Consider the following 15,244-nt stretch of genomic DNA (forward strand, 5'->3'; position numbering starts at 1 on the left):
TTGTTTTGTCTGATTGCTGTGGCTAGGACCTCCAGTACTACATTAAATAACAGTGGGGAGAGTGGGCATCCCTGTCTGGTTCCCGATCTCAGAGGAAATGCTTTCAGCTTCTCGCTGTTCAGTATAATGCTGGCTGTGGGTTTATCATATATGACCTTTATTATGTTGAGGTACTTGCCCTCATTCCCATTTTGCTGAGAGTTTTTATCATGAAAGGATGTTGAATTTTGTCAAATGCTTTTTCAGCATCTATGGAGATGATCATGTGGTTTTTGTCTTTCTTTTTGTTGATGTGGTGGATGATGTTGATGGATTTTCGAATGTTGTACCATCCTTGCATCCCTGGGATGAATCCCACTTGGTCATGGTGTATGATCCTTTTGATATACTGTTGAATTCTGTTTGCTAATATTTTATTGAGTATTTTTGCATCTACATTCATCAGGGATATTGGTCTGTAATTTTCTTTTTTGGTGGGGTCTTTGCCTGGTTTTGGTATTAGGGTGATGTTGGCTTCATAGAATGAATTTGGGAGTATTCCCTCTTCTTCTATTTTGTGGAACACTTTAAGGAGAATGGGTATTATGTCTTCTCTGTGTGTCTGAGAAAATTCCGAGGTAATTCCGTCTGGCCCTGGGGTTTTGTTCTTGGGTAGTTTTTTGATTACTGTTTCAATTTCTTTGCTCGTAATTGGTTTGTTTAACTTTTGTGTTTCTTCCTTGGTCAGTCTTGGGAGGTTGTATTTTTCTAGGAAGTTGTCCATTTCTTCTAGGTTTTCCAGCTTGTTGGCATATAGGTTTTCATAGTAGTCTTTAATAATTCTTTGTATTTCTGTGGAGTCTGTCGTGATTTTTCCATTCTCATTTCTGATTATGTTAATTTATGTTGATTCTCTTTTTCTCTTAATAAGTTGGGCTAGAGGCTTATCTATTTTGTTTATTTTCTCAAAGAACCAGCTCTTGGTTTCATTGATTTTTGCTATTGTTTTATTCTTCTCAATTTTGTTTATTTCTTCTCTGATCTTTATTATGTCCCTCCTTCTGCTGACTTTAGGCCTCATTTGTTCTTCTTTTTCCAGTTTTGATAATTGTGATGTTAGACTATTCATTTGGGATTGTTCTTCCTTCTTCAAGTGTGCCTGGATCGCTATATACTTTCCTCTTAAGACTGCTTTCGATGCGTCCCACAGAAGGTGGCGCTTTGTGTTGTTGTCATTTGTTTCTATATATTCCTTGATCTCTATTTTGATTTGCTTGTTGATCCATTGATTATTTAGGAGCATGTTGTTAAGCCTCCATGTGTTTGTGAGCCTTTTTGTTTTCTTTGTAGAATTTATTTCTAGTTTTATACCTTTGTGCTCTGAAAAATTGGTCGGTAGAGTTTCAATATTTTGGAATTTACTGAGGCTCTTTTTGTGGGCTAGTATGTGGTCTATTCTGGAGAATGTTCCATGTGCACTTGAGAAGAATGTATATCCTGTTGCTTTTGGATGTAGAGTTCTATAGATGTGTATTAGGTCCATCTGTTCTAGTGTGTTGTTCAGTCCCTGTGTGTCCTTACTTATTTTCTGTCCAGTGGATCTATCCTTTGGGGTTAGTGGTGTGTTGAAGTCTCCTAAAATGAATGCATTGCAGTCTATTTCCCTCTTTAGTTCTGCTAGTATTTGTTTCACATATGCTGGTGCTCCTGTATTGGGTGCATATATATTTAGAATGGTTATATCCTCTTGTTGGACTGAGCCCTTTATCATTATGTAGTGTCCTTCTTTATCTCTTGTTACTTTCTTTGTTTTGAAGTCTATTTTGTCTGATATTAGTACTGCAACCCCTGCTTTCTTCTCACTGTTGTTTGCCTGAAATATGTTTTTCCATCCCTTGACTTTTAGTCTGTGCTTGTCTTTGGGTTTGAGGTGAGTTTCTTGTAAGCAGCATATAGATGGGTCTTGCTTTTTTATCCATTCTAATACTCTGTGTCTTTTGATTGGTGCATTCAGTCCATTTACATTTAGGGTGACTATTGAGAGATATGGACTTATTGCCATTGCAGGCTTTAGATTCGTGGTTACCAAAGGTTCAAGGTTAGCCTCTTTAGAATCTTACTGCCTAACTTAGCTCGCTTATTGAGCTGTTATATACACTGCCTGGAGATTCTTTTCTTCTCTCCCTTCTTATTCCTCCTCCTCCATTCTTCATATGTTGTGTCTTTTGTTCTGTGCTCTTTTTAGGGGTGCTCCCATTTAGAGCAGTCCCTGTAGGATGCCCTGTAGCGGTGGTTTGTGGGAAGCAAATTCCCTCAGCTTTTGCTTGTCTGGGAATTGTGTAATCCCACCATCATATTTAAATGATAGTCGTGCTGGATACAGTATCCTTGGTTCAAGGCCCTTCTGTTTCATTGCATTAAGTATATCATGCCATTCTCTTCTGGCCTGTAGGGTTTCTGTCGAGAAGTCTGATGTTAGCCTGATGGGTTTTCCTTTATAGGTGACCTTTTTCTCTCTAGCTGCCTTTAAAACTCTTTCCTTGTCCTTGATCCTTGCCATTTTAATTACTATGTGTCTTGGTGTTGTCCTCCTTGGATCCTTTCTGTTGGTGGTTCTGTGTAATTCCATGGTCTGTTCGATTATTTCCTCCCCCAGTTTGGGGAAGTTTTCAGCAATTATTTCTTCAAAGAGACTTTCTGTCCCTTTTCCTCTTTCTTCTTCTTCTGGTATCCCTATAATACGAATATTATTCCTTTTGGCTTGGTCACATAGTTCTCTTAGTGTTGTTTCATTCCTGGAGATCCTTTTATCTCTCTCTATGTCAGCTTCTATACGTTCCTGTTCTCTGGCTTCTATTCCTTCAGTGGCTACTTGCATCTTATCCATTCTGCTTATAAATCCTTCCAGGGATTGTTTCACTTCTGTGATCTCCTTCCTGACATCTGTGATCTCCCTCCAGACTTCATCCCACTGCTCTTGCATTTTTCTCTGCATCTCATCCCATTGCTCTTGCATTTTTCTCTGCATCTCTGTCAGCATGTTCATGATTTTTATTTTGAATTCTTTTTCAGGAGGACTGGTTAGGTCTGTCTCCTTCTCAGGTGTTGTTTCTGATCTTTGTCTGCCTGTAGTTTTGTCTTTTCATGGTGATAGAGATAGTGTGCAGAGCTGGTACAAGTGACCGCTGGAAGAGCTTCCCTTCTTGTTGGTTTGTGGCCTTCCTCACCTGGGAGAATAGCGACCTCTAGTGGCTTGTGCTGGGCAGCTGTGTGCAGACAAGGCTTCTGCTTCCTGCCCTTGTTGCGATGGGGTTTATCTCCGCTGTTGCTGTGGGCGTGGCCTGGCTGGGGCTGCTCCTCCAAAATGGTGGAGCCCCGTTGGAGGGGGAGCTGCTGGGAGGCTATTTATCTCTGTAAGGGGCCTCTGTGCTCCCTGCTGCCCAGGGGGTTAGAGTGCCCAGAGATCCCCAGATTCCCTGCCTCTGGTCTAAGTGACCTGTCCTGCCCCTTTAAGACTTCCAAAAAGCACTCTCCAAACCAAAACAACAACAGCAACAATGAGAGAGGGAACAGAAAAAAAAAAAAAAAGGAAAAAACACGCGATTTTTTTTTTGTCCTCAGGCGCCGGTCCCAGGCACCCACTCACTGGTCCTGCTGCCCTGCCTCCCTAGCACCAGGGTCCCTGTCCCTTCAAGGCTTCCAAAAATCACCCACCCACTGGTCCAGCAGGGAAAAACGCATGATATTCTTTGTCCTCAGGCACCGGTCCCTGGCACCCGCTCACCAGTCCCACCGCCCTGCCTCCCTAGCACCGGGGTCCCTGTCCCTTTAAGGCTTCCAAAAAGCACTCGCCAAAAAGAGAAAAAAAAAGGGGAAAAACGCGCGATTTCCTCCGTCCTCAAGTGCCGGTCCCAGGCACCCGCTCACCGGTCCCGCCACCCTGCCTCCCTAGCAACGGGGTCCCTGTCCCTTTAAGGCTTCCAAAAAGCACTCAGGTGTCTTTCCACCCGCTGGGAGCCGGGGGGAGGGGTGCTTGGGTCCCGCCGGGCCGGGGCTTGTATCTTACCCCCTTCACAAGGCACTGGGTTCTTGCAGGTGTGGATGTGGTCTGGATGTTGTCCTGTGTCCTGTGGTCTCTATTTTAGGAAGATTTTTCTTTGTTATATTTTCATAGCTGTATGTGTTTTTGGGAGGAGATTTCCACTGCTCTACTCACGCCGCCATCTTGGCTCTCCTCATTTTAAAATTTATAAGCCACGGTAATCAAGACAGTGTGGTATTGCCAGAAGATAGACACAGATCAATGAAACAGACTAGAGCAAGAGCTGTCAAACCACAACCTGAAGCCCTAATCTGTCCTGCTATATGTTTTGTAAACAAATTTTTATTGAAATACAGCCAGGCTCATTTGTTTACATATTGTCTATGGCTGCTATTGTGCTGCAATGACAGAGCTGAGTAATTACGACAGGACTCTATGGCCTACAAAACCTAAAATCTTACCTGTCCCTTTACAGGAAAAGTTGGTAACTCCTAAAATAAAGTCCATACCTAGAACAGCTCATACATGGTCAACTGTCTTTTGACAAATGTGCTAAATAATTCAATGGAAAAAGGATAGACTTTAAATACATGCTGCTGAGACTCCAAGAAGGGGCTAGTGGTTACCATAGGGGAGGGGTGAGGGAGGGAGAAAGGGATTCAGGGGTATTATGATTAGTGCACATGGTGTGTGTGGGGGGGTGTCACGGGGAAGACAGCGTAGCACAGAGAAGACAAGTAGTGACTGTGGCATCTTACTACACTGATGGACAGTGACTTCAATAGGGTATGGGGGGGACTTGATAATATGGGTGAATGTAGTAACCACATGTTTTTCATGTGAAACCTTCATATGAGTGTATATCAATGATACCTTAATAAAAAACAAATACAATTTGCTGGAACAATATATGCTGGACATATATGTGCAAAAATGTGAACCTTGATCTATACCTCACACTGTGTTAAAAACTTAACTCAGAGCAAATCAGAGACATATGTGTGAAGCCTAAATAAACTATATAATTTCTAGAAAAAAAAACAGGTGAAAATTTTTGTGAACTTGGGTTAGGCAAAAATTTCTCAATAGCATTCAAAAAGTACAAATCAGAGAGGAAAAAGTTGATAAATTGGACTTGATCACAAAGTTTGAAACATTTGCTCTTCAAAAGACACTGTTAAGAAAATGAAAGAGAAGTTACAGACTGGAAAAAATATAAGGAACTTTACATGTAAAGTGACAACTCAATAATAAGAAAGTGGACAATTCCATTAAAGGATGAACAAAATATTTGAACAGACTACAAAACAAGAGATACAGATGGTAAGTAAACACTGAAAAGATCATTAGTCATAAGAGTAAGTTGAAAACACAATGAGATACAGACCTTGGTGCTGGTGAGGATGCTGTAGCACTGGTGCCCTCCTACACTGAGCGTGGGATGTAAAATGGTGTAGCCACTTTGAGAAAGCAGTGTGACAGTTTCTTATAAAGTTAAACACATACTTACTATGTGACCTAACTTACCTTTAAGGTTTTTAACCCCAAAACAAAAAGATGTCTGTACAAAGATTTGTACATGAATGTTTATAGCAGCTTTATTCATAACCACGAAAAAAACTGCAAATAACCCAAATGTTCATTAGCTTGTGAATCTGTGTCTCTTGTTTTGTGAAGGGATAAGTAACCAATGGTATATCCATACTGTGTGTACACACCCTGTGTTACATTCTACTAGTCAGAAACAAAAAGGACAAATCTCAACCATACTATGGTAACTGAAAGAAACCAGACTTATAAGGCCACATGCTGTCTCAATTTACAAGACACTCTGGAAAAGTAGAAACCATAGGGACAGCCATAGGCTAGGGATTAGCTACAGAGGGACACTGGGAACTTCTTGCAGTGGTAGAAATGCTTTATATCTTTCTTAATTGTGGTGGTAGTTATATGACCAGATACATTTGTCAGAATTCATAAAAATGGGCATCTTAAAAAAAGGTGAATTTTACTCTATGTAAATTATATCCCAATAAACCTGACTTTTTTGTGCCAAATACATTTTATTAAAATTAATTCTACCTATTTATATATATACATATATATATATTTTTCCGTACCCATAAAACCATTTTGTTTTTTTAAATTAAAGTGTCGCTGAGTGCTAGGCATAGAAGCCACAGGGCATAAATCCGCAAAGAAGTAAAAAGCTAACCTTTTCAAACAATATGGCTTCTCTCTCACTTACCAACTTTACATTTCCCTGTATGGCCCCGGAAGATGACTGGTTAGCCAGAGATGGGTAACATTCCTCAAGGGAGGAACAACCTAAGACAGGCACAGTTGCAGGGCGGCCATCAGGTGAGAAATTGGGGAACAACAGGGGTGAAGCTTAGAACCTCACCCCCCACTGTGTTGAGAGAAAGCTTCTGCATCCATGGATGTTTTATTGCCCTTGTCTAGCTCGGATTAGCACATAGTCTACAGGCACACACCTGATCATCTACAATTGCTCTCTTACAACACTAAACTATGTTTTCTACCTTTATCTTGCATCTACCTACCACTTCAGCAGTTTATTAAAAATAAAAATAATAATAATAATAAAGGGAGAAATGTGGGATCCACATATAAATCAAGTATAAAAATCAAACGAATATTCATATTTGACCTGATTGTTTATAGTTCATAATGCGTGATCAGAACTGAAAGTTTCTGTGATGAATGCCCTTGTACTGTTCACCATGTAAGAACTTATTCACTATGTAAGAATTCGTTCACTATATAAGACTTGTTCGTTATGCTTCAGAAGATTGGAGACTGATGAGAACTAGGCTTGAGATGGATTGTGCATTGAGCATTGACCCCCCTATACAGAATTTTATTGTTGTTAACAACCATTTGATCAATAAATATGAGAGATGCCCTCTCAAAAAAAAATGTATCATAGACATACATGTAAGAAATATAACTCTTGGAAGAAAAAAAAAATTGAAGTGTCACTGATATACAATCTTATGGAGATTTCACATTAACAACATTGTTGTTTCAACACTCAAACATATTATCAAGTCCTCATGCCCCCATTGCAATCACTGTCTATGAGCATAATATGATGCTATAGAGTCATTACTTGTCTTCCCCATGTTGTACTGCCTTCCCTGTGACCTACTATATTGTGATTGCTAATAATAGTGCCCCTTAATCCCCTTCTCCCTCCCTCTCCAACACCCTCCCAGCCCCTCCCCTTTCATAACCACTAGTTCCTTCTCAGTGTCTGTGAGTCTGCTGCTATTTTGTTCCTTCAGTTTTGCTTTTTTTAATATTCCATAAATGTGTGAAATTATTTGGTATTTGTCTTTCTCCTCCTAGCTTATTTCACTGAGCATAATACCCTCTAGTTCCATCCATGTTGTTGCAAAAGGTAGGATTTGTTTTCTTTTTATGACTGAATAATATTCCATTGTGTACATTACCACATCTTCTTTATCCATTCATCTATTGATGAACACTTAGGTTGCTTCCATATCTTGGCTATTGAAAATAATGCTGCAATAAATATAAAACTGAGTTTCAAAAATGGCCATCAAGTAAGTGAAAGGTTTTGAGTTAAAGTCAAAAAGCTGACTGACTTGTGCTGGGAGGAAACCCAGGAGTCAAGGTAGAAATTAAATTTTGAAGAAATCCAGAATACCACACAAACATTTGCATGTTCAAACATTTGGATCTGTGAGGTCTTAGGGTGTATATCTTGGGAACATTAAGGGTCTGTGGTGTAAGCCATAAAGTACAAATGTATAATAAGAACCTAATTTTTACATAAGATCTCTATAGAATCCAAAGGAGGAGGTGGGTAACTCTGCCTAGAGACTCGCGCCCAAGCCTAACAGAGACAATGATGTTACCTCTTGAGTAGTTTCTTAAAGGATGAGCCAAGGATAAAATTGAAGAGAAAAGCATTCTAGATAGAAGGAAAATTTAAGTTATTAAGACTTGAGAGACCATAACTTAAGTCTTGAGAGACTTAATAACAAGGTGCATTCTAGGAAAGAAAAGTATTTTTGAAAGATCAAAGCACAGTTATTCATTGTATTACATTTATTAATTTCTCTCTTGCTTAATTTGTTCCCTTCATTTATTCCACATAATCTTGAGCACCTACTTTGTGCCTGATACTAGGTAAGGCTTAATGAGATAAAGATGAATGATGAAGATAAATAAGCTATGATTTTCATTCTCCATGAGCTCATGAGGGAGAGAGACAGAAATTACTGGTCTAGGATTTCAAAATATGCCTATGCATATGTGTATGTGTATGCAAGTCATTCAGAGAATAGAGGGTCTAACTCAATATGGTGCCTGTGAGTGACTAGTAGTGGAAAGGTAAACTTGACAAAAAGGACATTCAGACTCAGCCTGGAAGTATGAGCTAGGTTTGTCAAACAGGGGACAAATGTCTTGCAAGGCAAAGAGAATAGCATATGAGAAAACACAGCTGCTAAAAAGAACATGGCACTTGGAGAAAATGACACATCACTTGTATGGCTAGAGAGCAAGGGACAAGTGCATCTGAATGCATAGATGAAGAGGAGATGTGGTTGGAAAAGTGTACAAGGGTCTTTGTATACCATGCTAAGAAATTTGGACTTCCACTGACAAGCTACTGACATAATTTCCCAGATAATAATATGATCAGATTCGTGTGTTAAAATGACATTTTGCTGGCATTCTGGAATATGATTTGGAAAAAAAAGAGAACTAGAGATAAAGAAACCAGTTTGGTGCTTGCTGCAGAAATTTAACTGTGGCATGATGAGGACCTGGCAGTGACAGTGAAAGTATAGATTAAGGGACAGTTTTACAAGATATCCAGGGGATGAAACTGATGTTGACTTGGGGATCAATTGAAATTGTGTCTGGAGAGTTGTGGTGAGGGAGAAAAGGGAACTTAACTGACCCTTGAACAATACAGGTTTGAGCTGCATAGGTCCACTTATGTGTGGATTTTTTTCAATAAAATATGTTGGAATAATTTATGGAGATTTGCAATGATGTGACAAAAAATTTTCTTTTCTCTAGTGTACTTTATTGGAAAAATACATAATGTAAAATACATGACATACAGAATATGTGTTAATTAACTATTTCTTAGTAAGTCTTCTGGTTAACAATGGGCTACTATTAAAGTTTTGGGGGAGTCAAAAATTATACATGGATTTTCCACTGTGTGGGGGTTGGTGCCCCTAACCCCTGCATTTTTCAAGGATCAACTGTATTTCTACCAGAGTTCCTGTTTGGGTAAGTGGATGGTGGAGCCTTAACTGGGTTAAGTTATTATAGAATAAAGAGCAAATTCTAAACACAATTGTCTAATAAGAATCCACTTTTCACACAGGAGATCTAAAAACTGCACAAATTTAAATTAGAGAAAGATGTCAAGAAAAAAAATTGGGTCCTATTATTTTCCCCAGCCAAGGACACAGTTCTTTGCCCCTTCTTGTTCAAATACTGAAACAGAATGGAATCTGAGACCTTGCAAATCATGTCCAGTTTACTCCGGGGCTGTTTCACTAGTTGCACAATGGTTATCTTAGAAATGAGATAAATAGAAAGTTGTTTCCTTTTGTGTTTCCAATAATTCTCTTGTTGCCTAGGAAGATAAGTTTTGACCTGGCTCTCTGTGAAAGGGTACCACTTTTTTCTCTTTGTTATTTCACTTCAGTATGTTTTGGGATTTCATACTTTGGGATTTCAAACTTGTTCCAAGTTTCTTTGAAGTGCCTATGTCTTCAATATCTGCAATTTTAACAATAGTTACTGAGTGTCTATGTTATTAGGTACTGTGCTCGGTGCCTTAAAAATATTGTTTCCTTTAATTCTCAATATCCCAATGAGGTACAAATTAGTCATTTTAAAGATGAAGAAGCTCTGTGAGTTTTAGAATCTTTCCCCACATTCTCTAACCAGTTAGTGAAAAGAACCACGTTGGTCTATCTGACTCCAAAGCCCTTGAAATTTCCATTATGTTATAGTGATTAAATTTATACAGAGAAAAAGAAAACATTTTAATGGAAAAATTTTAACATAAACAAAAGGATAGGCAATAGTATAATGAACCTCTAGGTACCTTTCACGCAGGGTAATAATTCTGTAATTATTAACCATAGTGAAACTTGTTTCCTATGTACCCTCCTACTTTTTCTCCACTCCCTGTACCACTGAATTTTTCTGTAGCAAATCCAAGATGTCATATTACTTCATCCTCCAATATTTTGGTATGTAGTTTTAAAATATAAATATTCTTAAAAAAATTAACTACATTGAAAGGAAAGGAGCGACACACAGCAGCAATTCACTGGAGAATTCCACTTTATTAGGGAAAGGTGCTGGGTTATATAGGAAGGGGCATGAGCTGATTGAGGTGTCACTTCTACAGAGCTGGTGGCTACTGGCTAGGTGCTGGGATTAGGGGGGGCGAGGGGTGAGTTCACCATCTTGTGGGTGGGGGCCCTTCATACATTATCATTCTTATACCAGAAGTAATGAATAAATTCCTTATCATCATGAAATATACAGTCAGTGTTCATATTCCCCTGAATGTCTTATACAGTCTTTTAAAGGGTTGTTTGTTTGAATTAGGATGATTGGAGCTAATTTTTACTTGAGGTACATTGTTTAAATCAGTTAAAACATCACCTCATTTTGATCTATCCATCATTGCATCCACATGCATAAGAGTTAAGGAACTCAGGGACAAACTGTAAATGCACTACTGAATCAGTAAGTGACCTGTGGGTCTCTATTTTTTAAAAAAATATATATGCATATTTTTGATATCATTAATATACAATTACATGAGCAACATTATGGTTACTAGATTCCCCCCATTATCAAGTCCCTACCATATACTCCATTGCAGTCACTGTCCATCAGGGTAGTAAGATGCTATAGAATCACTACTTGTCTTCTCTGTGCTATACTGCCTTCCCCGTGCCCCATCCCCCTACATTATGTGCGCTAATCCTAATGCCCCTTTTTCCCCTTATCCCTCCCTTCCCACCCATCCTCCCCAGTCCCTTTCCATTTGGTAACTGTAAGTCCATTCTTGGGTTCTGTGAGTCTGCTGCTGTTTTGTTCCTTCAGTTTCTGCTTTGTTCTTACACTATACAGATGAGTGAAATTGTGGGTCTCTATATTTTAAATTGAGATATAAATATATGTAACATTATATTACCTTTAGTTATACAAATATCAGGTGTACAAATAATGATTTGATATTTGTATATATTATGAAATGATCATCATAGTAAGTCTAGTTAGCATCCATCACCACACATAGTTACACACAGTGTTTTCTTGTGATGAGAACTTTTAAGATCTACTCTCTTAAGAACTTTCAAATATACAATACAGTATTATTAACTATAGTCACCATGCTGTACATTATATCCCCAGGACTTATACGTTTTGTAACTGGAAGGTTGTACCTTTTAACGCCCTGTACCTATTTCTAATATAGACCAAGACAGACTTGGCCAGAAGTCAATCAAGCTGGTGATCTGCATAAAATGAATCATCACTCTGGCACCTTAACCAATGTGCTAAGCTTCACAACGTTTGACCTCCTATGACAAGTCAGATTATCTTGGCTTCCTTTGATAATTTCTTCAGAAACAAAATGAAGAATTAAATGAGTGCAGAATTTTAATGTAGATCTTCTGGCAGATTAAAATGTCACACAGCAAAAAACATAAGAGCTGTACCATACATCTATTTAGTTTCTATACAACATCTAGTAATAATGCTCAGGTATTAGAATCTTTTTCATGCTGTTCAATTTTTGGAGTAGGTGATGACTGTCTTGCCCCTCCCTACCCTCCCCCCCAACATCCGTCCCCTGCATCCTTGTGGCTGGGAGCCATTTTTCCCCATGTCTTCCTAGAGACCCCTACTAAAGCCTGGTCTGACCCCAAATTTACCCATATTCTAGAATTGTCCATCCATTACCTCATCCTCCAATCAAACCCCTTTTCCCTAAGGACAAGCAACTGTAATAGAAAGCCTGTGGACTTTGGAGTCAGACAGGTATGGAGTGAAATCCTATCTCCACCACTGTGTGACCTTGGCCAAGTTGTTTAACTTTTCTAAACATTGGTTTTGAGATTAGCCATTGGGTTGTTGGCAGGCACAGAGCATTTATGTACCCTATAACTTTCAGGTAACATCTTCAACTAAAGTCTTGTTTGTATGATGAATCAAAAAGTTTAGTCCAGATCCAAGTCCTGGAGGGGGCTCACTGCATACAAAGACTATTGTTAGAGTCTCAGAGGTGGCCAGCCAGAGGACATGATGTCAACCAGCCTTTCTTTGTTTCGTTTTTAACAAAGACCAAGACTCATATGCCACCTGCCCACAACTGCTTCCTCAAAACACCAAAGCAAAGTAGGCAAAACTGCCCTCCCTTACTCCACACACCCCTTTCAGGCCATGTATTGCTCTTTCATAACTGGCAGTCCCACCTTGGGTCCCTTGGGCTGTTCTTTGAGACCTGGTTTGGAGGCAGGGGGACAACATGATGTGTTTTGCCTCATTCCACCACCCATGAGAAAAGGCCCTGCTTAGAACTATTCAAGTTCTTCAGAAATAAAATGAGGAGAACAGTCTTCAAATATCCACAGTTAATGGTGTTCATAGCATGGCCATGGGCAAGTAGAGTTCAATTCAGGACTGCCTGGGTGGAGTTGCTTATGATACAACTCAGCAGGTTGTTCTGGGGGCTCGTCCTGTCACATCTGAAGTAAGCCTTCTAGCAGCCACCCAGTGAGACAACTAAGTTCGGCAGTGCCTGAGAGGCAGATTTTAGCGTGGTGCTCTAGGATGCCCTGGATTCTGATGGTGATGGAGAGCAGGGTAGGAGAGCAGAAGGGCCTTGAGGTGCTCCACTTCCATTCTGGAAGTTCAGCTTTGCCAAGTCTTATTTATTGAGTCTGAAGGAAATATGAAGGAAATATCATTTGGAGAAGAAAACTCTTTCTACTACACACATGCACTCGCACACCTGGTAGCAAACCACTCTCCTGGTTTCTGCTCAAAGGAAGTTTGAGAGAGATAGTGGGAGAGAAAGCAGGCAGGCCCTTGAGCTTGTCTGTACTGAGACTATGTTACTAAAGTAGATGTTCTCGGTGAGGTGAATCATGTGTGCTTGGCAGAATTTTTTGGGTGAGTGGTTCTCAACTCTGCTTGCATGTGGTAATCACCTGGAGAGCTTTAAAAAAATACTGGTGCCTTGGGGTCACCCCAGAACCTTAAAATCCTTGGTTATTAACCCAGCTGTGGTGTCTAATAATGAAAAACATATATCCATATTGTAACCTTAGAACAACCATATATTATATAAATATACATATATAAAATAAATGAATATTATATATAAAAATATAATAGGGATACTATATAAAAGGAAACTTGGCACAATTATTGAGTTGAATTATTAAGAATGCCATTTTTGGGTATTTTCTCAATTTTATATTCTCCTCTGCTCATGCAGACACAAGACAAATGACCATAGACTTTCCTGGAGTTGTGTTAGATAAAGAGAGGCCATAAAACAAACTTTTATCAGTTGTGTTTTCTTTATCAACCAGAGGGATGATAACATACATTCATCTTCATGATCTATTACTGACTCCTGGTTACAATAAAGACATTTTAGAGAGTTATTCCCTGGATGAATTATCTGATGTCAAACACTTGCTTCAAAATATGACTAGAAGGAGTTTTGGTTATGGCCTTGGAAAACTCAAGGCCGTAAGTGTCCACCCTGCTTGAGTAATGTTGCGAGAAAGTATAAGCATTAAATAACTTTGGAAGCCATTTATTGTAAATTTACTCCAAATTTTCTTCAAGATGACAAAATTAAACAGCCTACAACCAATTATAACATTAACATTTAAAGCAAACATAGGAGCTTCTAAGTTTCAAGTATTTGAAAAGGCTGTGTTTCCTAATTCTATTACTTCTTGCTGTTAAAAATGATGTGATAATAGAGCCATAAAACAATTTGTCCTAAACAATCCTTAAGCCCCATGAGAGTGAATCATGAAATATTTACAACACACACCCTCTGAGCTTGGAGGGTAAAATTCTCCCCTCTTGATGGAGCTGCTTCAAAAGGCAGCATCCTTCCTTTGGGAGCCAGCACCCTTATTGTCATGAACCAAATAACTCCCCAAACTCTTTCTGTGGGTGCTGTTACCCCTCCATTGCAGGGGGTGCTGTGAAAGGAAAGCGTGGACTTCTGACCCCATAGAGACTGTTCTCTTTTGAGATTTACAGAGGTTAAGAGGAATACTTCTGAAATTTGGAAATGTCTTTCAAATTCAAATATAGACCTACATAAGCCACTTGAAAAAGCTCTGAGAAGACATCATTAGGAAGGCTTGGCTATGGGAGGATTGATGGAAGATCTAGTTCTTGTTCTGGACAAGGTCCTCTATCTGGATTCTTACCTTTACAAAAGTTTTAGCCACGAAGTCACAGGCAGAATTTTTTTATCCTTGGTCCTACTTGGTAAGGTCACTTATGAATGGAAATATTTGGGGAAAATAAATAAACAAGTATTCTAAAATGTTTCCCCCTCATTCAGCAAATGACATTTCTCATGAGGCAATAGGCAAGGGAGGAAGTGAGCAGTTATTGTATAGGTATTATAGTCCAGGTGCATTTTTATATGTATTATCCCCTTTAATCCTTACAAATGTCAAGCAAACTGTTATTTTACAGATTAAAAATGGAAGTTTCAGAGACACTAAGTAACTTTTCCAAAGTCATAGATCAGAAGAGTGGTAAAGTCAAGATTCAAATTATGGCCTAAATTCAAAGTTCACATTCTTTTCATTATACCAAATCATGTTGTCCCTAAAAAGCATAATGAGGTAAACCATATGAACCCAAACAAATTATGGAATCAGAATACCGGAGAGTTCATTTGGTGGGAGTGAAGAAAAAGTAGGCCAGTACAGAGTAATGTTTTAGCAAATACCCCATGGGATCAGATAGACCTAAATCCCAGATTCTTTGCTAAGCAGCCCACTGAGTTTGGGCAAGTTATATATTTCATAGGGATTATTCTAAATATTAAGTGAGAATGTGCTAAATAAAATCCTTTCCAGTGCATGATACATAATAAGTCCTCAATAAATGCTGCCTGCAACTGTTTTCATT

Source organism: Manis javanica, chromosome 6 (assembly GCF_040802235.1).
Source record: "Manis javanica isolate MJ-LG chromosome 6, MJ_LKY, whole genome shotgun sequence".
Taxonomy (NCBI): Eukaryota; Metazoa; Chordata; class Mammalia; order Pholidota; family Manidae; genus Manis; species Manis javanica.